This window comes from Gobio gobio (genome assembly GCF_949357685.1).
Source record: "Gobio gobio genome assembly, chromosome: 7".
Lineage (NCBI taxonomy): Eukaryota > Metazoa > Chordata > Actinopteri > Cypriniformes > Gobionidae > Gobio > Gobio gobio.
This window is the reverse complement of record NC_137103.1, coordinates 42,575,724-42,602,408: the sequence shown is the minus strand read 5'-3', so window position 1 is coordinate 42,602,408 and position 26,685 is coordinate 42,575,724. Positions and strand designations below refer to the sequence as shown.

The 26,685-nt window shown below is 37.4% G+C and overlaps 1 protein-coding gene across 3 annotated transcripts in view; it reads left to right on the top strand.

Annotated features, from left to right (window-relative positions):
• Positions 1-26,685, top strand: part of sema5ba (sema domain, seven thrombospondin repeats (type 1 and type 1-like), transmembrane domain (TM) and short cytoplasmic domain, (semaphorin) 5Ba) — a 160,742-nt gene that overhangs the window by 15,156 nt on the left and 118,901 nt on the right. For all 3 annotated transcript variants that reach the window (XR_013816911.1, XM_079821990.1, XM_079821991.1), the window contains exon 2: positions 12,529-12,600. The gene's annotated coding sequence lies outside the window, so the exon portion shown is untranslated. The remainder of the gene's footprint in view (positions 1-12,528; positions 12,601-26,685) is intronic.

The window sequence follows — 26,685 nt, the reverse complement described above, 5'->3', positions numbered from 1 at the left end:
TTTGTGCATACATTTATTTGAAATGCGTATCTATTGTATCAAAATGTCACTTTTGATCTATGTAATGTGCCCTTGCTGAATACTTTGACCTTGCTGAAGTATTAATTTCCTTCATAAAAAAAAATCTTACTGGCTTTTAAAGGGTAGTATATATATTATCAATTAGTTGTTTTAAAACTGACATTTGATCTGCTGTGTGACATCTCAAAAGAATCAAAATATTTGTAACTTTACAGAATCATTTTAGTTTTTGAAAACTGTTTTTAACCATCTTACATATGTGATGGTCATGGAGTGAGATGCTGTAAAAGGATGTGCCGCAGTGCGTTTTTGATATGGAGCAAGTATACGCAGAACAAATATTAACCTCCTAAGACCCAGGAAAACAAAGTCTTTTGAATTTCGTATATTTTTTATTACATTGTTTAGAGCATAAGAAACAAATGGAATTCGTTTTTTTTTTTTTTTATATTTTATTCATATGTTATGCTATGTCCTCGTAAGTGGACACCAGGACTCAGTTGTTTAAAAAATAAAATTACATGTTGAGATTTTTTTTAACCAAACTTTGTTTAATGATGATTCTCTACTATGTACTGTGATATGATGGGAGTAATAGTTGGCAACATTTTCATAATAATATCTAATATTGTATTTATACATTGATATGTAATTTCAGGTGCTGCTTTACATTGATATCTAAAGCAGCACCTGACCAACAAAGACTAGCACTTAACTATTCTATTCACTTTTCTGTTTGTTTGTTTGTTTGTTTATTTAATAAAAAACTTGTTACAGCACTTGCATGCCGTTGCCCCTTGTTTGTTTAGTTGCTTCTATTGCTCTCCTCATTTGTAAGTCGTTTTGGATAAAAGCGTCTGCTAAATGATTAAATGTAAATGTAAATTTCCCTATTCACTTGTTGTGTCTCCCAAAATGTCTGATAATAAATGCTTTAAGTCCTCTACAGTGGACATGTATGAAATCAATGCCCTGTTTTGTAACAGAAAGTCATATTTTGATTAGAAACCCAAACCCCATAACATTTTCCTGAGGTGTTGATTTATAACAAACAATTTGATAATTAGTCAGATTTAATATTATCCTATTTCCATAATAATGCTTTGATCATTCAGTCATTTTAAAAACCAAGTAGAAGTTGTTGTCCTGGTGAAACCTCAAAACAAATGATATCTCTGAAAAGCTCTGAATGTGCTCTTTACAGTACAATTGTGACATGTATGTTGTCAGAGATATTCACTAAAATATAATTTCCTCGTACGTGGACAGTGGCACCCAGGAGGTTAAAAAATAATGTGTACAGAATATAATAACTGGACTTTGTTATCTATGATGTTATCTATGATGTCATGAAGCAGGCAGGAGCTGCTTTGGAGGTGTTAGTTGCAATTTGTGCAGTCGAACAAAAGGCTGAGACTGAGTGGCTCGTGTCGCACTGCTTATGTTCAAAAGCTGAACCACCAGCCCTCCAGTCACTATCTCCAAATGTGTTGCTTATCTGTTTTGGATCTCCGCCGCTAATGAACGCTAGACCTCACAGACGTGTTTATCTGTGAGCGAGTGTACGTTTGATCCTTCGTCAATTATCTCTACACTTTACGTCTGCCCTCTGAAGTCTTAATTATGACATTGACAGAGATGCTGCTGATCAGGCCCTCCCTCTGTTGCAGTTTCCTGCCACAGTGACATTCAGAGCACACTATATTGCTCCGTCTGACCCACTGTGATAGGAGAGCAAGGGGAAACAATCATGTTGGATGTAGAAAGCAGCCAGAGGTCATTGTAACATGTAGTTGTGAGGTCACATCAGCCAACAGAGATTGACTGTCTCAACAACATGACAGATACACACCGATTAGGCATAACGTTATGACCTAATATTGTGTTGGTCCCCCTTTTGCTGCCAAAACAGCCCTGACATGTCAGGGCATGGACTCCACTAGACCCCTGAAGGTGTGCTGTGTATTTGGCACCAAGATGTTAGCAGCAGATCCTTTAAGTCCTGCAAATTGCAAGGTGGGGCCTCCATGGATCGGACTTGTTTGTTCTGCACATCCTACAGATGCTCGATTGGATTGAGATCTGGGGAATTTGGAGGCCAAGTCAACACCTCAAACTCATTGTTGTGCTCCTCAAACCACTGTGCAGAATCCATGTAGATAATACCAGCAGCCAGTGTGCCACAATGCTTGCCACACACCAGTTTTTGGTGGAGAGGAGCGTGATATAGCAAATTTACAGCTGGGATTATTAAGAAGCCATGATGGATCGGGGCAAATGGGGAAATTTGGCCTGGTTTTCACCCATACAGATCGCAGGATTAGCACTCCCTACTGGTTTGAGGGGCCATTTACACAGAACGCATTTTTGCAGATAAAAATGTGAGACGCGGTGCAGTTGAAGGGGAAAAAAAGACATTTTAAAACTTCCTTTAACATAAGAGCCGTATTTTAGAACGCTTTATCAGATTTGACACGCTGCAGAAGACAATTTGCGAGTGCAACAGTCAAGCACATCAGTTTAGCGCTAACGTTTACATAGAAAAACAATGTAAAAGCAGCACAATGGAATACAAAATGTGTTCTGTGGGAATGGTCCCTAGCAGGAACCTTATGCCACTTTCGCACTGGGTAGTTCTAGGAACTTAGTTCTAGGAACTAGCCACCAGGATGGTTCCCCGAGATCTAAATGTTCCCCAATGGCCATTTTCCTGCTTGCATTCACACTGCCAGTAGGAACTCTGTGGTGACGTAAGCCATGCTTGTTGTTGTGACTTATTTTGACAGCGCAGCTGACATTTATTTTGACGGCTCTGTGAATGCCAGAGCCTGAGCACACAGTTCTCACATTCTCCGTCTTCATTAGTTTATGATCTGTTTAACTAATACGTTATTAGAAACAACTGTTTTACAAAGAAAGCAGGCAATATATGAAAAAGTATTAGCGTTTGCCTTGTGGTTGATGACCAATGTCGCTAGCTAAGCAGAAATACACGATCATGTTTCAGTTGGTCACCTCACAGTTGCGTTGGATTTCCTCCTTAGTGTAAAGGTTGAGAGGTCCATCTATCACTGTTTTCCATGTTCGTAGAGTTAGCTTGTGGAGTAAATATATAGGCTATAATCTGTGTGTGTACACAGCCTTTTAAAAAATGGCGGGTGCTGGTGTTTCGGCCAATCAGCGTATACTTATGTCACTGGTAGTTCCTATTGTGCTGGGTTAGACCCTACTCTGAAGTAGGAGCTAATTTAGTCCCCAGTAAAGGCATTCCTAAAACTAAAATTGTTCTCATTTCCTGTGGTGTGAACACGGCAAAAAATAGGGTCCTTCCGCCATTAGTTCTAGGAACTATGACATGGTTCCTTCGGTGTGAAAAGCCCTTTAGTTTACCCAGGAGATGTCCCATCCAACCAGTCTGTTATAGCTGAAAGGTGATGCCCAAATGAAGAATATTTAAGAACTTTTTACTTTATTTAACCATAAAACAACTTGGAGTACATTTACACGAATGATGTGCTAAAAATGGAAAAGTTCTTCCTTTGTGTTTGTCAAAACGATTCCCATTCACACAGACGGATCCGTGAAAACAATTTAAAACGCTGTATTATGCTGCCAGATCAGGGGGGTATTCCAGAAAGCAAGGTTAACTTACCGTAACATGTACCTTGAACTCTCGGTTGATTAACCCAAACCTTGCTTACTCTAGGTATGCTGGTTCCAAAAACTGTCCAGGAGTAAGTTCAGACAACTCAGAGTATGTTAACCGTGAACAGACAAGACATTCTCAACAGAGCGACGAATCGATGATTCACCATGGAAACAGACGCTAAGAAAAAGCGTGCAATTCTACTTCCTCTTCTTCTTTTGTTTAATGCCGATTTACATAACCTACTTAGTGCACATCGCCGCCTATTTGGTGGTTATGCAATCATTTTTTCGTTTAATAAAATAATCTTTAAAAAATGATATTGTTTATTTGATGCTAATTAATTGAATGCAGATCCATGTGTGAGATGACAATAAATAAATAATAAATATATTTTAATTGAATTAACATTAAACTTATTTTTTATTAATTTTTTATTCTAATTCTTAAGAATTAATATAAAATATTGTATATTATATAACTGAAACAAATGTGGTTATATTAATAACTATATTAATTATATAAAACACATCTGAATACCTCTTAGGCAAACTAACCCTGGAACATAACCTGGTCTGGAGCTAACTTACTTTTAAACATACCCGGGTATGTCACATATCCTGCCTTCTGGAATACCCCCCAGTAGTTGGCAAGGTCACTTTGTAAAGAAAAACTACGGCCTATATAGACTGAACACATAATAAGAATGCTCATGATGTCACCATTTTCACAAATTTGCGTTTTTGTAGTTTACACAAAGACAATAAAGGTATCCTTTTCAAAAAGTTGCACTTTGAAACCAGTTTTTTAAAAGTTAGCAGGGACCATTTCAGGCCCCTAAAACGCCACTGTCGCAAATGAACTGCCAAAGCGCATAAAAGCATTTTTAGTTGAAACAGACCCCTAATCACCAAAAGCAGATGCTTAAATATACTAATTAGAGTACCGAATGAGTTTGATTGTGATGAGTAATGTGTTGTTGTGTTGAGTGCCTGCTCATTCATTCCAGCCCAGAAATGAATAATATTTCAAAGAGCTTGTAGAGTCATATTGAGAAATGATAGATAGATTAGCATGTTTACATTAAGTAAGCTAAGTGCATGCCCCCGATGTTTTGGAAAAAAGACAGCTAGGACGGCTATCCAGGGGTTATTTGTTTTCTGTAATGATCTCATTAAAGCGAGAGGTTTACTCTGAATCATTAATCACCCTGTTGACCATCAGAAGAGGGAGCACATTCTGTGGCTTTGTGATCCATCTGACTGGCAGTAATTACTCACAGGATTGGCACTTCATCCACTGAATTTAATTCATTTTCATTATAGAAAAGCTCCAGTGTTCATTAGCTTCAGAACTCCAACAATGAGATGAAGCAAGTTATTTGGCATAAACTGAAATAGGTGAACTTTTGATGGCACCAGGCATTGAGTGCTGTAGATGCTCTGCTGTGATCTCAGCTTTTGATGTCGCTGATGTTTGATGTGGTCGTCACAGACGGGCGCTGGAGACTACAATGGAGACTTTTTAGGTATTAAGGTGCTCTGCAAAGCTCGAGCAATTCCAATGCACCTTTCTGTGAAATCCCGCTTTTGCATGCTCCACTTTATGTGCTCGTGCACTCTGTCCTATTCCTGTTCAGAATTCAGTGTGGAATCTTCATTGTCAGGAATCTTAAATTCTTAAATTCTTCAGTCACACATATATTACTTCAATTTCCCACTAAGACACGTTCACTTTGAATCCATGCGTTCGTCTACTGAGATATGTTTTATGCAATTCAAACATATGGGTTTGAATTGCATGTAGTCCATCAAAGAAAACTTTAGGATGACCATGGCACTCTTTCAAATGAAAAAGCCTGTATTATCAGATGGTTACATAATTTTTTTTTAAAAACTCTCCAACGCCCTCCAACACCCATGCCTTCCTCAGGGAGAGCAACACAACAAACAGCGGGGTATTCCAGAAAGCAAGGTTAACTTACCATCACATACTTTGAACTCTCGGTTAACCCAAACCTTGCTTACTCGAGGTATGCTGGTTCCTAAAATGAATCCGGGAGTAAGTTCAAACAGCTCAGAGTATGTTACCGGTTAACACACAAGATATTCTCAACAGAGCGACGAATCGATGATTCACCATGGAAACAGATGCTAATTAAAAGCGCGCCATTCTACTTCCTCCTTCTTCTTTTGTTTTATGGCGATTTACATAACCTACTTAGTGCACAGCGCCGCCTATTTGGTTCAAACTTTTCGTTTAATAAGTAATCTTTATACACACTCGAATAATGATTATATTGTTTGTTTGATGCTCATTAATTGAATGCAGAACCATGTGTGAGATGACAATAACATAAATAATAAATATATTTGAATTTAACTAACATTTAAACATTACCTTGTTATAATAGTGCTTTAGAATTAATATATAATATTGTATATTATATATCTGTAACAATATAACAAATTTAGTTGTATTAAAGGTGCACTATGTAACTTTTCCGTGTCACTAGAGGTCGCCTATTCAAAACAAAGGCGTAGTTTGATGACGCCATGTGTGAGCACAGAGTCTTGAGATGTGGTCTTCGCCTCACAGCCGGTGGAAAAGAATCAGGATAGGACTCGGGCAGAAATCATGTTGATGGATGCGATTATTAACGTTACTGTAGTATGAAGCAGAGCAGGACCGAGTGTTGTGGGAGCTGAGCAAGACCGCTGGAACGATTGTTAATAAGATGAATGCAACACATGCCTCGCAAGCAGCGGGACTTTTATTATGCCACAGTCGCCGGTGCCACTTCCGCTTTTCCGGTCATGTGTATGAGGTAACACAGCTCTGTTTATCATATTAGATACATTTGAGTGTGTTGAAAATGATGTTATGATGTTACTCTGTGCGTTCGCTCGGCGGCTGCAAAAAAAATCGGAAATCGAGGGTAACGCAGATATGACACAATTGGCAGGCGACTTCCTCACACGTCCCGGTTCATTGGTTAAAATAGCAATTTTCTCACGATTTACAAATATTTGGAAACATTTGGGATATTGTAAGTACTCAACTCAACAAAATATATAACACTGGCCTAGTGGTTTTTGGATATTTTACTGAAAAATGTTACATAGTGCACCTTAGAGACATTTTGGATATAAACTAAAGGCTAATAAATGAAATGCTGTTTTTTAGTATGGAAATAAAATTTAATGGCAGACTGGTGCACTAATTAAAGAAATCTGACATAATTAGATGTTCAAATTAATATATTATAGTAAATAATTAGTTATTGGAGACGTCAAGCACAGATTGTCAACAAATACTGTAGCTATCTTGTAGTGCCACTCCAGGCTTGTTGCATTCAGGGGTGGGCGTTATTATATCCACTGTGGGAGGCGTAATTACTGCAGCTGCGGTCTCTCCGATCGCAGTCACACTGGGCCGCCGACCCAGGAGGTCCCCTTGCCTTAGACCGCCAGGTCTCTCAGCCTTTCATTGGCTGCCTTTTGTGTGGGTCTAGCATACCCAGCCTCCTGCTGACTAAATGCAATTGATATGGACAATGCCTATGTTCACATTATAGGTCTAAATGATCAATTCAGTTTTTTTTTTAAATTTCAGTCTTTTGTTCATGTTATTCATGTTTGTAAATGACTCATATAACATCATCTGTGTTAACATTCACAAATGAAAAACCATAACATGTCTACACTGCTAACATTGCAGGATTGCGATGCATTTATTAGTTTTACTTAAATTGATGTGCAAGAACATATAGTCTTGCAGTATTGACATTTACATCGTCCTAGTTTCTGCCTCGCCGTCTTCCTACGGATGCTGCCCGCTGTTGCTCACTGCAGGATGTTTTTTTTCAATGATTAAAAAATCTTTTTTGCCTCTTAATGAGGGTGACATTGACTTTAGGCCGTGTGCAGAGATAGAGTAATTCTCTTGTGGTTTGTACTTGGGTCACATTGTCATGAATCGTATATGAGACTGATCTGAACACATCAAATGAAATGGCCCAAATCAGATTTAAAACTTTCAGCCCTTAATGTGATCATAGCTAATAAAAATTCTGCACTACTTGCCAGGATGTTCAAACCAAATGGTCAAAGCCTGAATTTGCATACTAGCAGAGTAGTCTTACCATTTCTTCCATATGGCCTACTGTTCCGAATTCTGCCAGATTTTGGTTGGTTTACATGGTCAAGATGCTGGTAAATGTGACTGCAAAGAGCATTTTCCATTGATGTCTGTTCATACATTTTCTATACACTGTATTTAGTTTTTTTACATGTCTTATACTGATAATATTTCCTTTACATTATAGGGTCATTCCATGTCAAATCAACCAAATTTCAGGAACTTGATTTTTGATTTTGTTAATATTTTTCAGTAGAAAGCCAAACATAAATAGTGATGAAAGCCAAAATATTAAATGTCATGGATGGTTATTTACTGAGTAATTCACTATTTTGTAGAGGGGGGTCAAAATGAATTTTTTTTACATGAGATTTGGAGTAGGGGTGGGACAAAATATCGATAGGGCAATATATTGTTGTCCTTCTCCGTGCGATAAAACAATCAATATGCTGGCGCCAAATATTGATATTTTAATGAATAAAATAAGGCGCTCTAAATAGATTTCCCTGCTCCTGGCTCCTCGAGGTGACGCTCAACACATGAATGAGGGAAACGTGAACATAAATGAACTAGCCTAAGAAAAAGAGTTTTTAAACGGGATTGCGGACAGCAGTGTGAGTAAAATAATAGATGCCCCAGCCACATTTAAGTTCAAAGTCTGGAAAACCTGCATGTATCTTTTTCACGGGCATTTTGTTTTCATTGTTAGACAGATATCATGATGTATCATTATAGGATTGTCTAGCAATATATAGATTTTCTCAGAATTTCTGTATCATGATATTATCGGTATCGTGAGTCGTGTATCGTATTGTATCGTGAGGTACCCTGTGATTCCCACCCCAAATTTGGAGGCATAATACAAGGGGGTAGAAATTACTTTAGAAAGATGGCAGCATCATTTTATTTTTACACAGTGATTGGTAGATCTATTGGTAAAATCTTTTGACTTTAGAAATCTTTAATGCATTATATGCAAATGGCGACAGTTTAAAAATGAGGATAAAACACCCCCCCCCCCCCCCCCCCCGACATTTGCATGCTTCAAGAAGTATTAAAGATCTTTTAATATCCTTTTATATTTTGTTTTTTAACAAACTTGTATCCATATTTTTAAGGCTCTATATGGTTAAATTCTTTAGAAATGGGGATCTCAATGTGGCTCCATGAGTAAATTTAGTTGTACACATTTTCAGTGGTCAAAAACCAAACGTGGGTCACTTTACATATTTTTCTTTCAAAGAGGAACAACTGAAGAACAAATAATGTTGAAACTATAGAAATGTATCAAATTTAATAAAACATTCCTTTTCCTTGTCACTGTGTGCTTTTAGAGATATTTGGGAGCTATTGGCTTAGGTTAGCGCTGCTGTGTTGTTTCTTCAGGCAAACAGTTTTCGAATCCAATGTAACAACCACCACTCCAATAATTTTTTTCCGTATACTCCTTCAGAGCTGGAAGGCCAGCAGTAGGTTGCAAGGAGCAACTTTTATCATCTTCCCGGAAAAACGACTGCTGAAGCGACACAATCATTTTGCCACAGTCACAGGCAAATTAAAACTCTGAGATCAAACCATAGCTTGCCTCACCCCCTGCTTCCCACCTGCAGCAGCATTCTGAATCTGTTGCTCGCTAGACTCCCTTAATCTTGGGCCCTGGGGATCTTGTTGGAGCCTGTTAGCAAATGTTTATCCCACAGTGAACACCTGGTTGTTTGGAGAGTACGCCCACAGTGCACTGCCATCCCCCACCCGAGCAACAACGTGCTTAAGAGTGAGCCGGCAAATTGTATTCCTACCACAGTGTGCAGCTCGTCGCATTTAACATTGTGATTAGCATAAGCCTCATTTAGCCATCCTTTAATGAATCATTTTTCCTGGGCTTATTCCCAGCTGTAAAAAAGCATTAAATGGTAAAGCTATGAATTGTAACCTTAAACTTGATATTACCCAAAGAGACCCTTGAACAAAGCTTATCGCATATCATTAACCACGATTACTCATATGTCCCCAGGGATTTCTAGCAGTTTGATAGAATAGCTCTTTAGTGGCGTTTCATGGAAAATCTTGAAGGCAATGCACATTCAAATGCACATTCAATGTATTATATACCAAGTTAACATTCTCATTTAGCTTTCACATTGTGTGCACAGTGCAGGGCAAGTTAGTCCGTACCAACTGCCTTAGTCAAATCATGGTCCCGCCAGTCATTCTTGGTGCCATACTTTGTTTTAAAGGGATAATTTCCACATTTTCCCCGATCCATCATTAATAATAACCTCTTAATAATCCCAGCTATAAATATGCTATATCACGCTTCTCTCCACCAAAAACGGGTGTGTGGCAAGCATTGTGGCACATAATGGCTGCTGTCATATTATCTACATGGATTTTGCACAGTGCACACTGGTGATGTTAAAGGGTTAGTTCGCCCAAAATGAAAAATTCTGTCATCATTTTCTCATCTCATGTTGTTCTAAACCTGTATGAATTACTTCTGCGGAACACAAAAAAAGATATAGAGGATAGTTCACTCAAAAATGAAAATTCTGTCATTCCAAACCCTTTCGTTCATCTTCGGAACACAAACGAAGATCTTTTTGGTGAAATCGGAGAGCTTTCTGTCCCTCCATAGATGGCTACGCAACTGACAGTTTGACGATCGTAAAACTAATCCATATGAATTGAGCGGTTTAGTCCAAATTTTCTGAAGAGACTCGATAGCTTTATATGATGGACAGATTTTATTTAGGCTTTTATTCATATATAAACTTTGATCAGCGAACATAAACAAAAGCTCAATTGAACCTGCTTGACGCGTGAGAGCAAACCTCTTGCGGAAGCCCAAACATGCTGCGTAACAGGAGAATGAACCTCATTGGTTCTCTTTTGGACTGAACCGCTCAATCCATATGGATTAGTTTTACGAACCTTCTCTTTATTAACTTTTTGAAGCATCAAAGCGTCAATTGCGTAGCTGTCAATGGAGGGACAGAAAACTCTGATTTCATCAAAAAAGATCTTCATTTGTGTTCCGAAGATAAACAAAAGTCTTATGGGTTTGGAATGGCATGAGGGTGAGTAATTAATGACATTTTTGGGGTGAACTAACCCTTTAAAGAAGGGCTTTTTTTGTCCATACGAGAGTCGACAGGGTCCAAAAGAACATGAAACCCCCTTTGATTTTTATTTGAAAAAATAATTTTTTTTCAAAAGATCTTCTGTAGTATTCCACAGAAAAAAATGGACCAAATTTGGCCAGATTGTACTTTATTTATAGCCCTGCGGGTCTAGTGGTCAACTTGCACTATTTTCACCCTGGTTCAGCTTCCTTTTCCAATCACGGGCAGCATGTCCTGAGGCTTTGAAGGCCCCTGGCAGTCTGAGACTCTGGGGCTCTGGCCTCATTGGCCATCTGATCCATAACCCACTCCTGCCAGCTGCAAGCCTGCATGTTTTTCAATAAAGACATTAAAAAATTTAATCGAAAAAGATATTTCATTTTAAAAGCCTGGACAAAAAAAAGCAGTATAATTGAGTGTCATAAAAAAAATGACTTTCATATGGAGATAAGCCACCTGTTGAATCTGGGATGTTGAGGTTGCTCGGCCTGTGGCTAAAAAACGTCTTGTTTTCAGTGACCTTTTAAAGCAGTAACTCTCAGTGGTTGTCAATTGATTTATTGAACATGGCCTTGGCATGCCGGTCAATCAGATCATAGGAGCTGGGGTTCGTTGAAGGGCTTCATTATTTACTCCTTAATTACTCTGGCCCGGTGTCTTTGCTTTGCACTATACAATGCTGGACTAACCTTTGCTAGACCCTCAAGAGACGAAGAGAGCACAAAGCCCCTGTGCCTGGTCTGTGGAGGCTTATGAAGTGGAGCGGCCTCTCTCTTTGCTCTTCCTAATCTTAATTAAGTCCTGAACAACCTGGCTTTGCTCTTATCAGTATAGAGACTGATGTTGTCCAAGCTGCGGGATGCTGTATTGCACTTTTAATTGCGAAGTTTGATAAGAATGGAGTAGAGCTCAAGAAAAAGGTTTCATTTATCTTGAACTTTTGCGCAATGAATTAATATAATCATGAAATCACTTAAGAAATATGTTTTGTGTTTGTCTTAAAAATAAGATTTTACAGTATGTATGTATGTGACCGTAATCATATAATGTTATTATAGTTGTATTTACATGCATTTAATTATATTAAGTAAGAATGCTAAACAAAGCATAATTTATGTTCCAAACTTAGTTTGAATGACATGCACTTCATGTAATCGGGTCTCGTGCTCCATATTTTCGTCCATATTTATATGGGACAAATGGCAGCATTTCATCTTTTGGTGACACTTTAGTTTAGGGTCCAATTCTCTCTATTAACTAGTTGCTTATTATTAGCATGCATATTACTAAGATATTGGGTGTTTATTAATACTTATAGAGCACATATTAATGCCGTATTCTGCATGGCCATATTCTACATCCCATAATCCTACCCAATACCTAAACTTAACAACTACCTTACTAACTGTTAATAAGCAGTAATTAAGAGTTTATTGAGTCAAATGTTGTTGGACCCTAATCTAAAGTGTGACCCATCTTTTCAAAAGTCTGGCATCTTTGTTGAAAAGAAATTCATACTTTATTCAGTTGCATGTACCTTCTATCTCTTGCTTCACTAAATAAAACACTTATGTGCTTCCTTTGATTTTCTCTCCAAAGGCTACCGAAGGATTGCTACCCGTTTCTGCTATAGCCCTGCAGCTTCAAAGATGACATGCTCGTGATGCCTCTGTAAGTAGGTTTCTGCTTGTTTTATACACAAGATGCAATTATCCGAATGAAACATGAGAAACTGGGGATGCACGATATATCAGCCATTGGCCGATATATGTTCTTTTTTAATGTTATCATTATCGGCCCGATAAGAAGATTTGGCTGATATATTAAAGCCGACAAGTAATGGATTATTTCCTTCTGCTGAGACACTTCAGATGTACACTGTTGTACTCAGATGTTTTGAATTGCTTGAAATATGATTGAAATCACTTCGAAAAGGAAAATACGGTTAAGTGCAACATGCAGCGCAAGTCTGTCATATAGTCTGCATAAAATTATAATGAGAACATTATAATTGTGTGTTTGGGACATGGACATGGACTTTTATTGGTGAGACATTTGTTATTTGTAATCAGGATTGGATTTAGATATATCGGTTATCGACTTTCAAATATAAAGAATTTTCTTTATTGGTCAAAATTTTCATACCGGTACATCACTATGAGAAACAAAAGGACTTCAGAAGCACCGCATTATTGACCCTTTTCCATCAACAGGGTGCAGGTGCCGATGCCTGATATGAAACTTTTTGTTAGCTAGTATGGTTAACTCCGCTTGTGAGTTAACTGACACAACATGAAACATTGACCAAACTTGGTTTGCCATAATTAAAGAAACATTTAATTGTTGTCTTAACATTGTTGTATTAAAGTGATTTTTGTGGGATTTCTAATCAGGCCCTGAACAAAGAAGACATTAGAAAGGCTCCGGCACTCCATTTTGGTAGGCAAGGGACGTGAGATGTTGTACATTGAGAAAGTTTGGAATATTCAGTAACTTTGGTATGCATTTGCTATGTTTTATTTGTGAATTTTGAGGAAAACTCTTTCAATCCACTTTCAATCATCTCCTTCATACTTGAGTACAGCTTTCGTGAACGGGAACTCATAAGTCATAATAGAGATCTCCAGTCTTCCTGGAGAATCTGCGTGAGGTTTTCTTTCTATTCTCTTTCTTATTCTTTTTGTCTTTTGTTTTTGTCCCCCCCCGACACTCCTCGCTCTCTGCTTCTCTGTGACTGCGGACAAAGTCAGGGAGCCTTTCAAGTCAAATCCCTTTATTCTATGTCAGAAATTGAGTGTTTTGAAAAGGAGCGTTCTGGCAAAGAGAAAGGGCTGAAACTTTCATTGCAGCCATTTATGGAGGAGCACAGCCTGAGGCGCTTTTTCCTGTCCTCAAAAGAAACCGTAAGAGAGGCTGACAAATTTAATTGGCTGTTTGTAAGCTAATTAAAGCTTGTATGTTGATGTGTTTGACAAATCACCAGGGTCTTTTTCATGTTTCAGACTTCTTCTGAAAATACATTTTGTATGTCTGTGTGAAAGTACCAAATTCTACGAAGAAGCCTCTCTGAAATTGATTTTTGAATATTTGCATTCACAGTCATTAGCAAGGGTAGATGTAGTTCCTTGACCACTTGACTTTCCCAAATAATTGCAATTGTATAGCAGGATAAAGTTCATAACAAAAACAGCTGGTGTGCAAGTTTCACCCATAACGGTAAGAATACACTTATATTCAAATGTTTGTTGTCAAGATATATATTTAAATAAATGAATACCTTTATTTAGCAAGGATGCATTCAATTGATCATTTCAAATGTATTTTTGTATTTCAATTGAATGCTCTTCTTGAACTTTCTATTTATCAAACAATAGAGTAATGAAAATGTATTGGAGTAACGGCTGCTGAATATTCAGTTTTGCCAACACAGAAATAAATAACATTTTAAAATATATTAAAATTGAAAACAGTTATTTTAATATTGTAATATTTTACAATATTAGAGTTTTTACTGTCATTTTGATCAAATGAATGCAGCCTTGTTGAGTATAAGTGACTTCGACATTAAAAATGTAGTTTTAATTATATTTAGTTTGAAAGGAAATAATGAAAACAAATCTTAAAATCCTTACAATTTCTTAATACAATACTGTTGAGGGGTTTACTTTGAAGATCTTTGTGAAAAATATTTGTATTTATTTCAAAAGATTATTTAAAGGTAGGGTATACAAGTTCAGAGAGGCTAGCAATAGCAAGCTAGCTTTGAAAGCATGAGCATCCTACCCTCCTTCAGAGCGCTCTCCAAAGCCACGCCTCGTCCAAAACACATGAACGCACACAGCAGAGACCACAAAGCGTCACAAGATGAGAGACGGCGCAAAATTACCCCATGTCTCAAAGCACATAATATTACAATAATAACGAACGTAAGCAACCCATAGAACTATAGAATCATTTCTGTGTTGATAGTGTTCAGACCGAATGCAATGATTTGGCGAACATTTTTTGGTCCTGAGTTAGTGGTATTGTAATAAAGTGGAAGCAATTGGAAGCCAAAACAACTTAGCCACGAAGTGGTAAGCCACGTAAAATCACAGAGAGGGGTCAGCGCATGCTGACCTCAACCCGATAGAACACCTTTGGGGATGAATTAGAGCGGAGACTGTGAGTCAGGCCTTCTCGTCCAACATCAGTGCCTGACCTCACAAATGCACTTCTAGAAGACTGGTCAAAAATTCCCATAAATACACTCCGAAACCTTGTGGAAAGCCTTCCCAGAAGAGTCGAAGCTGTTATAGCTGCAAAGGGTGGGCCAACTTTATATTACACTCTACGGATTAAGAATGGGATTTCATTAAACTTCATGTGCATGTAAAGGCAGGCGTCCCAACACTTTTGGCAATATAGTTTTAATATTTAGACCACTTCTATTATTGATTGCTATCAGGATATTAAGAGAGTTTCAACCAGTTATTAGGCATTATAATAGACACCACCATACCATGATGTATAAATATTTTAAAATTTGAATCATTATTTTTTGAACAACCTTAATAAGAAAAAGACTGCATTATAGAAATGAGAGTCTCAATGATCTGGATATAGTCTTTATTTCCTTCAAGCAACATTTTTTGCAAAAGTTATTTTTTCTTGAACTTTGGGTGGCTTGTGTGAGTTTTGTGTGAGTTTTTAAAGATTCATCCAGCACACTTCGGAGTTGACTTTAGCTACAGAGGAACACATTGGTTGTCTGGGGATGGAAGATAACGAATTGCCAGACACCTGGATGTTGACTACTTTCCCACTCACCAGGTTCTCTGATGGGGCAGCCAGGGTTCCAACCCTCTGTGTCCCCAAGCACTTACTGCACTTCCTCCCTCCTGTGCTATGTATATTTTTACTCTACATTGCATCTTCCTCCAAAAGTGTATTCCACCAGTGACTTAATCCCACTAAATGACATCATTTTAGCAGCTGGTCTCAATCATTGTGCCTTTCTAAGAAGACTCTCTTTTTTGTTTATGTTTATGCTCTTCTGGGCCCGTTTAGTGAGGCCAGGAGCTGTAGCGTTGTTTTAATTTCGATCCACTGTTGTTTGCCGACATTTGGTTCAGGATGACAATGAGCCGGAAGAAAACAAGCCCTTTTACGATATGAATAGAGTAGGAACTAGAATGGGACTCCTCATCTGTAAGCTCGCTTTTAAGGGTCTGTTTCCCCCTCGGCCGAATTAAAGACGTGCCATTATGCTTGGCAAATTACTACACGCTCTTTGTGGTCCAGCCATGGTACATTAGTGTGCCTTAAGATGGTCTAGCTGTGCCCATTCACCTAACAAAGAGAGGGTCCCCCTGGCAGATCCTTGGCTGGTCACACAGAGGAGCCATTCACACCAGGCAGAAGGGGCCGTACGGTAGAGAGCTCGGCCACAAGGCAGCCATGACACAATTCACTAAAGTATTGCTTGCAGAACAACCATTTCCTCAAATGCAAACCAATTAAGTTCGATTTGACAACTGTCCAGGCAAAGAAGCAGAACATCTGTAGCTGGAATATCTTAACAGAACTAGCCATGCTTGTGATGTTTTTGGTCTCTGTGGAAGGGAAGAGGTGGAGTTGCTTGTTTTGGGTTCCGGCTTTGTGGATTTTGGAATTTAGGGGTGGTAATATTGTAGCTGGACCCAATTACAATGGAAGAATTCGGTGCCTCCCAGTGGATTCTTACCACACATTGTTTTACTGAAGACCTTTGCTGAGGACTATTAACTCATTCATTTTAACTTTGGTTCAATGGCTTTCATTCACATGGCGTAATCACATACATCCTAATTCAGTGCTCAACTTTCTTTCTTTGTATGACATAAAGCAACTGTTCACAGCTACATGGAATATTCCTTGTTGACAGAGTAGTCTCATAAATTAACCAGAATAAACAACGCGGAAGACAAGCATGTTATCATATATTTTAACCTAGATGGAGAACTTGAGAAAGGAGCCAGAACTCGTGTTATGAAAGCAGTTTTTTGTCATTCTGTAAAATTGTTTTCTCGTATATTGAGTCTAGTTCCCTCTCTCGTCATAAATTAGTAGTAGGGAGTGATGATGGGGACCAAGAGCCAATAAATTGTGTTGCTCTCAGGACCATTAAGCCGCGTGGTCTGGGCCCATAGGATCTTTTATCATCCGCCTTGGATCAGCGGCTGTAAAACGGTGGCTAACATTGTGTGTTTATTTCCCCATAACAAAAGATTAGCTGTCTACAGCTCATGAGTTCAGCTAATGCTCCTCGGGACTCGAGCAGCCGTGGAAACATAAATCTATTACCCAATTTTTGTTCTTTTCTCATTGTGCTCACCTTTTCCCACTTTCTCTCTTCCTTATGACTTTTAACTGATTTACTCTGTCTCCAGTCTTGACCTCAGAGCTCAGACGGCTCGCCCATGGACTGCCCAAAGTCCATTTGCTGACTGTTAGATGCATATTGCTGATAGAAATCTGACACCGGTCCAGCTTGTGGTTACAAAGTACTGCATGGATTGATGCATTACTTAGGGACTAATCGCTGGTGCTGATAGTTTTTTCCCATGTTAGTGGCATCAGATTTTTAAAAAAGAGTTTAGTGTAAGGAACTTAGAATTTATAGCGTTATATAAGCAATATACTAAACTTCCCCGAAACTTTTTTGATTAGCAAAGTTTATATAGACAGATATAATATTGTTAGTTGAAAATAACAATGCAAAAAAAAAAGACAGACAGAGTTAGGCTAATGTATGCTTCTGTCGATGGATACGCATTCTGGCTTCCCCTAAACTTTTTTCAATGCAAGTACTGAATGCTCTATATGACCAGTCATTTACGTCGTCATCACACGTCATAATTTCTTCATCAAAGCCGCGTCTCACAAATATTGAGTTCTCTTTCAAGTCTTGCTCTTGAACGGACAAATTCACACAAAAATTATGCCAATATGCTCGTTTTGGCGAATGTCTTATGCAAAAATTGTAGGTTATGTCTTAAGTGAACGTAAACAGTCGAGAAAGAAAACGCATGTGTTCGGTATCAGTGTACTGGGTCCATGTCTATGACTGTTTTTTATGTTAATCAAACAACAAAAGACAAGGAAATCATTCACTGCTCTTGACTGAATAGCTTTTGTAACTGTAATAATGATTAATATGTATTTAATTTATACAGTGAGGATTATATGCAATGTTGTTTTACATTTGATTACTTTATTAAATTCTGTATTTACAGTCTTTAAATACACTATATATATATATATATATATATATATATATATATATATATATATATATATATATATATATATATATATATATATATATATAATGTATGTAATATACAGAATAATATAAAAGACAGACAGAAAAAAACTGAAATGAATACCTCTATTCTACATTAAATTGATGAAGTGATAGTAAAGAAATTTATAGTTGTCTTTTGAACTTTATATTTATCAAAAACTCCTGAAAAAGTTCCCTGTTACTCAAAAATATGAATCAGCAGAACTGTCTTTAACTTTAATAATTAGAAATGTGTCTTGAGCTCCAAATCAGCATATTAGAGTGATTTTGAAAGGATCATGTGACTCTGACGACTGGGTTAATGCTGCTGAAAATGTAGCATTTATATCACATTTAACATAATATTTAAAAATATAATTGGAAAATTAGCATTAAAGTAGAACATTTTTATTTTAAATTGTAATATTTCATTATTACTATATTTTTGATCAATACATGCAACCTTGGTGAGCATAAGTTTTTTTTTTCACCAAAACATTAACAAATCTTACCGACCCACATTACAAAGTGGACAAGCTCTGCTGTACAGTTGTTAAATTAGTTTTAGTTAGTTTTCACACAACTAAAATCCTAAACAGCATGTGAAAATTTTTTATGTATCTTGTCCAGAATTAGCTGGAAACTAGACTCGTTTTTAAAAAGTCAGGCTCTGCGAGACTATGCATCTGTCTTAATTAAGTTGACTTTCATTTCATTGTTTGAGGTTGACTGTTATAAGAGATATTCTGCTCTTATTCAGTAGAGCAGATGATTGTGTCTGATAAGCATATTAATCCAGAGACCAGGAAGAATAGTTGCATTCTTAAATGTAACTTTGGAGACAGTGATATTTATGAACATGTTTTTGCACGTTTTACCATGTTCAGTGTAGAAATCACTCAAACATTGTGAAATGTTTTCTAAGATGTATGTGGATGTGGTTATGAGGGAAAGGATTGAGATAGGTCTCCAGTGGAAGCTTCCTAGAATGATTTGCTGCTGTGGTGGAGGGTTGGAGAGGCGGGGGGTGGCTTACTTTCTGGGTCATGATTCAGAAGTTAAACTCAGGAGAGATCTGCACTGTGAGGGGAAATATTTCAGGCTTATGGAAAATGATCATATTTACTATTCACATTTTTAGACTTTTCTAATTGTATTACTTCTGAAGCATCTCTTGTTCTTGCCACATATTTGAACTCTACCAGACAAGGCTGTTGCCAGGAGTAGGCATAGTGACTGACATAATGTGCCCCTTCCCCAAAATGACTTGTCAGGTGTGAGGAGAAAATGAATAGGAAAAAATTGTCAAGAGATTTCACTCGAATGAACTACAATATGTTCCTCCTGGATTTATTTAAGTAATTATAAGTATGATAGGCTTAATAGTATGCAGTCATAAGCTAAAACAAATAATTCATTTGGTGTGCTATATTGTATGGGATGTGAACATGGTACATTTGATCTGTAATTTTAAAGATTCTTTTGAATGGAATGTATGGCTCTAGGTTCATGATCAGGAATTTCATTTTAATATTTTTTTCTAAAAGTGTACCTTAAATTAAAATTCTGTCATCATTTACACACCCTCATATCGTTCTAAACTTATGTGATTGACTTGTCTTTTTTTTAGTCCATAAAATGAAAGTCTATTAGGTGTCAATGGCTGCGTTTCCATTACATTTCAAATAGCACAAATTTAAAATGCGAATTAAAAATACGGCTAATGGAAAAACTCCCATGTATCGCACAAAAAGTTTTTAAGCTCACATGAGCTGGTTTTTCAGGCAATTCCAAAAAGGAATATTTTGCAAAATGTAAACAGTTTTTTTGCATTTACAGGTCACCTGGTGTAATTAAATCATTATTTAAAGAGAGCATGGCTGTTTGGACAGAAGATGAGACAGAGATATTTATTAAACTCCTAAAAAGACAAAAGAATGACAGGAATACTGGATTCTAAACAAGAAAGAAAAGAACAATTTATCAAGAACTCAAAGCAGATAGGAGGGAGAAACCCAGAAACACCTCATACGTGGCCACTCCCAAGTATAAGATGCTTTCCATGACATTACATGGATAACACACCTACGTCTCCTTCGATTAAAAATAATGGCTATTGTGAGAGGGAAAAGTATTTTTAGTCGCATAACACCGGTTAATGGAAAAGCCGCCATTTGCAATATTTTTTATCGACATTTAGAAAATATTGCAAAAGTGGGATGCATTTTTAGAAGTTCAAACACCTGACATGCCTTTGGAACCTGTGCTGGTTTTGCCACCAGTTCAAGTTGTTTGTGTGAATGTAGACCAACAGTAAGCTTCTTGGTTTGAAAGTGACTTCAGTTTGAGCTATGCTTCATATATTGCTACAATATTGATAAAAGGACAATGGACAATGGGCTTTTTTGCCCGCAAAATTTTGGTAATGTGACCACACCTTAAGGCAGTGGTTCCCAACTCCGGTCCTGGAGACCCACCGCTCTGCACATTTTGTACATCTCCCTTTTCTGACACCCTAACAAACTGATTTTCTGAATTAGGTGTGTTAAATAAAGAAGACAAACAAAATATCCAAAGCAGTGGGTCCCCAGGACTGGAGTTGAGAACCACTGCCTTAAGGCTGGTAAAGAAGCATAGTCTTTAAGCTAGTTGGATAAGCAAGTTTAGCTTGTAAAGAAGTGTGTTTTGGGTTGTTATGCAGTTGCTAGTGTGCTTTGGGTTGTTGCTAGGTGGTTGATTATGGCCCAAGGCAAATTCGCCTCCTGCAAATCTCTATGACATTCTGCTTGTATATGTGGCTCAGGGGTTTCCATTAAATTTAAGTTTATGGAATTTTTTCCCCACCTGTTTTATCACCCACCAGGTAAATATAATGAGTCTGATCACAAAAGTAATTGCACTGTAAGCACACCTCTCTGCAATAATTGGGGTATACTGCATGTCTGTACCACAAATGAGTTAAGTGTGTTAGTTTAATACTTAGAGGTTTAGAATAAACAAAGCAAACACCACTAATTATTCTGTAAAATAGTACAAATGAAATGCCATCTACCATAACTTGTAACCACATAATTCATTTGAACAGTTCTAATTTCTTTCTGGGTTGGGGGGTAAAAGATTGAATTGATTTTTAACCAGTTCAAAATGTACAGTTGGCTTGTGCTATGCAGGATGTCGCTTTAGCTTTAGTGAAGGCAACTGGCAGAAAATATGTCTTAACAAGTAGTTTATTTTAATGTTGGTCTTTTCAGCAGGGTTATCAACATCATTATCAGGAAGCCTCATGCACATTTCTTAGAAAATGTGGGAAAAACAGACCAAAACTAGCCACCAATTGTGTTTTTCTCCTTAATGATTCAGGAGGGGGATTAGAGCAACCAGTCGGTCCTTTACCCAATAATAGACCTGGCCTCTCCTATACACTGTGATCCTTTTTTTGGAAGTCGTCCAGCGGCTTGCGTTCACTCTCTTTGATGAAGATGAAAAAAGAAGGAAGCAGCAGGAGACAATGGGCTGTATCCTGTTATTTTAGAATCCTAATGAAAATGCCACTAAAGATCCCTTTTAATGTCAGATAAGAGGCAAAGATTGGAATTTAAATAACTGAATTATGCTCCTCATTTACAGTCCACTTCATGATTTGTGTCTCTCTCTATAGTACACCTGAAGCACAATGGCTCTGATTAACACTGCCTCTACATGCATTCAGTCACAGCCCCGTTTTCACAGCTGCGAGGGGGAAATGGAATATTTTTACCTTGTTCACCTGTAGAGTTCATACTTGGAATGAAAGGGGCTCATCGAGGCATTAGTTTCAGAAATTGGAATGATAATGAATAATCCTACGGGCTGTCATAAAGCCCCATTAGTCGAAGCAAAGACTTCTAACGCAGCCTGTCTTCCCAGAATCTATTTTTATTAGGAGTTTTTTGAAGTATTCAGCCTCAGATATGGCAAACAGGTAGGACATGTCTATCTCTGTGAAGTGAGCTTGAGCAGAAAAGGGAGGGGAGTCTTAAAAGATTCACTGAGATGATGGGATCTGAGGGCATTTCTTTTGTTCTCGAAGTGTGGCATACACAAGCAGATCTTTAATGCTTTGAGACAATAATGCAATGCATCTGACTGCATTCAAGTGCAGACATTTTTTGGAAATGGAAGAGTTTTCATTTGTGCTGCAATCATAAACTCCTCCATTTTACTAAAAACTAGATTTAAGTTGTTCATTGGAAACAATGAAACAATTTAATTTCATTTCATTAGTACTTCAAGTTCATATATGCTGCATATTGCTTTATTTGAAAAGCAATAGCTGTGCACATGTTAAGGCAAGTGATAGTAAAATAAAAAATTAATAAGATGATAAGAATGTATTAATCTGATATGTAATCTGATATTTTTTATTTCAGTGGTTTAAATAGTATTCTTATCTAATATTTCGATTTTTTAATGAACTTGAATGAAATATGTAAATATATTTGGTTTAAATGGTTTAAGGCAGTCAGTTTTCTCAAATTAAATGAGTTATCTATTTGGGCTTTACAATTTGATGCTTACTCCCCGTGCGATATTAAATGCGTTGGATTGATTCAGATATTTTCCTGAACTATTTATAAAATCAAATTGTGATCTACATTTGTACATGTTATTAAAATGCTTGGTTGTGCATCTCGCCGGCATGATGCTATTTGTTGTGGGGGATTGCGTGAGGTTGCTTAAGTGTTCTAAGAGTTATTTTTTTACTGTGTTATGCAGTTGCTAGTGTGCTTTGGGTTGTTGCTAGGTGGTTGATTATGGCCCAAGGCAAATTAGCCTCCCGCAAATCTCTATGACATTCTGCTTGTATATGTGGCTCAGGGGTTTCCATTAAATTTAAGTTTATTGGATTTTTTCCCAACTGTTTCATCGCCCACCAGGTAAATATAATGAGTCTGATCACAAAAGTAATTGCACTGTAAGTACACCTCTCTGCACTAATTGGGGTATCCTTCATGTCTGTACCACAAATGAGTTAAGTGCGTCAGTTTAATACTTAGAGGTTTAGAATAAACAAAGCAAACACCACTAATTATTCCGTAAAATAGTACAAATGAAATGCCATCCACCACAACTTGTAACCACATCATTTCCAACTGTTTTTCATTTTAATAGTTCTAATTTCTTTCTGGGTTGGAGGGTAAAAGATTGGATTGGGTTACAATAGGCTTGTGCTATGTAGGAAGCCGCTTTAGCTTTAGTGAAGGCAACTGGCAGAAAAGATGTCTTAACCTTAGTTTATTTTAATATGGACGATTATACAAGATCATAGTTCTTGTCACAATGGCTCTTTAGCATTTCATGAATGTCTACAGAGAGGAATAGACCTTAATTAGCACCATCTTTACAGCATGTTCAACTCCCAATGTGTAGTCACAGGTCATGAAGGTCAGTCATATCATGTATGGTGTGAACTACCTGGATTTAGAAACTGTGATTTGAGTTATGTTTGTTAAATCAGCTATCCAGATAGGCAGAATATTGTTTGACAAAGTGAGTTTCTATCAGTTTCTACCCTCATGATTCATCTAACTTATATATCAGTATTTGTGTACACACACACACACACACACACACACACACACACACACACACACACACACACACACACACACACACACACACACACACACACACACACACACACACACACACACACACACACACACACACACACACACACACACACACACACACACATATAAAGCTCTGGAAAAAATCCACTGAGAACACTGAACATTGAGAAATTATTCATAAAAATATATAAAGTGGGCATTACGTACCAGAATTCAGCCAGACCAAAGGCGAGTTTGCTAAAACAATGCCTACAACTACAGTATTGTCTAATTGCTAAATTAAAAGGAGAGTTCTTTCAGAGGAAAAACAAGTTACTTCAATTGGCTTATCTGATGATTTTTATTTATTTATTTGAATAAACGTGCACCAATGAATCGTTCAGTTCAAATTAAAAATGTGGACTTAATATGACAAGCTCAGAGAATAAGATGATCTGACTCAGTGACTCAATATAATACTTGGAATGAGAATGTAAAAAAAAATAAAAAATAGAATTCAGAATGAAATAGTCACCACAAAATCCACTGTAAGCTTAAAAAAAACAAACAGGCATCAGTCTGTGATTGTTAATGAAGGAAAACATTTAATGGTCATTCTAACAAGCTTATCCAATATCAGCTCTGCTATTCTATTTTGAGTCTGTTATCATTATCAGCTGCTTTTCATTTCCTGGTACAAAGCCCAGTCATGCTTCAGGACTTTGGTAACAAGAAATCATGTTGTGAAATCCTATACCAATTAAAAAGGAATTCAACGGATGCCTTTTTTCCCCTCCTAATTAAACTGAACTATAGTAAATTATTGTAATTTACTTTCCATCCAAGTTACGGGTGCAGGCACTGTTAAGACTGATCTTATGCCTTGTTAAATGAATTTTCCTTTGTTCTCAGCTGTAAAACGTGCCATAAATGACAAGCCTTGCATGATATGCGGCCTCTAAAGAATTATTGATTCTCAAAGAGCTGTTCATATTTCGTTTGGCGTCGCTGAGTGAAATGACAGATAATTAAGATGCTCCTAACAAACTGACAACTTCACTAATTTGTCATTTTTCCAGCAAAATTACATAAAACCCCCCAAGTACCATAGCATAATGACAATTATGCCTTTGATGGACTACAGTAGTCGGTTGGGTTGTCAGACGTATATGTAGAGTTTGTAAATGACAGCTGCTAAACGCAGATAAAGATTCCTAATGTTCTTCACAGATGAATTAACCACATAGCTGGGTGGTTCTCCACAAATTACTTGCTTGCTATTAGAAAAACCTTATTAATTATTCCACCCATATGTTTTCATGCCGCCTGTCTCTTCCTTTTGCATTCTTTCAATTGGCTGAGCAGAAGAGACCTGTCCAGACTCCATAAATCCTCTGACAATGTACCCGTCTGGGTGTTTTGATTTAACTGCCTCGTAAAATGTTACCTGGGAGAGCCGTTGTTCACCTAAAGTGTTTTAGGCCCTCTTCACTGAGATTTCGACACTGATACTGAGCTTTCCAGATGTCAGTGGTTAGTGGTGAGCTTTAAGCTGTCTATGAAGAACTATGCCTGTAAGTGCTGGGGAAACAAGAACAAAAGTTCTGGGTTCTCCAAAGAACTTTTCAATTTTGGAGAGAAGAACATTTTTATTATCTAAAGTTTTCAAATGGAAAGGTTCCATGGATATTACATTTATTTATTTCTAAGTTAGGATTTTTACAGTCATTGACTCATGAGAATGATATAGAAAACCTTAACAATGATTGGCTTCATTAAAGAAAAAAGAAATTTGCCATTATTTGCTTTCCCTCATGTTCTTCCACTCTCTAAAAAGAAAATTCCATAAATGTAGTCTATTCTACGCTATATATTCTGTCTTCTGGAGTCACACAATAGCTTTTTGTGAGGGATAGACCAAGTAATATAAGTCATTATTCTCTGAAAATTGATTCAAAAATACTCAGTGATGCCAAAACGTTATTGGTTCTCATGTGTGCCACAACCAAATGTGACATGCCGGTTCGAATATGTGGAATGGAAAAACATTATCAGTGAATAATGACCTAAATATCAGACTTTTCAAGACTTGGAATATAGTATATGAGTAGTATGGACCAATTTTATGGTGCTTCAATAGTGATTTTTGTGTTTTCACATGAGTGAACATAAAAAAATGACAGATTTTTAAGGAATAAACTATTTCAACTATTAACAATAAACCCAGGTTGACTAAAATTTGGAAATGTATTTATCACAGATCACATTAACATAGTCTTTGAGGACTGTTGGGATCATTTCCAATGTCAAATTGAAATCAGCTCTTCTGAGTATTGCTCTCATTTTGGGTTCTCATTTTTTGACTGTCTGAGTTGCTGTTTTACCCAAAAGATTGGCAGCATTGCTTGAAATCGAGAAATATCAGGAAATGCAATATTTTTTAGTTTGTCCAATGTCTGTCACACAATGCGGTGTCTCAGAGTAATCCTGTTACAGTTTTCATTTTGAAGATTGCTCCGTGTGCGTGTGAATACAATCACTGGCAAACCACAGGAAGGGTGCGTGCGTGCGTGAGTGTGTGTGTGTGTGTGTGTGTGTGTGTGTGTGTGTGAAGTCTGTGCTTGTGAATGTATCTTTGGCTTAGAGCTGCAGATCAATTCACTGTTCCTCAGCAGGGACCAGGAGGAGACAAGAAGAAAGACAGGGAGCGAAAGACCAATAAAAGACTTGTGGGCTTCTGAAGGAAGAAATGAAAGGAGCCAAAGCATTCTTAGAAGGTGGAGGTTCTCAAAGAGCCTTGCGCTCTCAGACAGAGGTTTCTTAGAAATGAAGGGAGCAGAGAGGAGGGTCAGAAAGAAG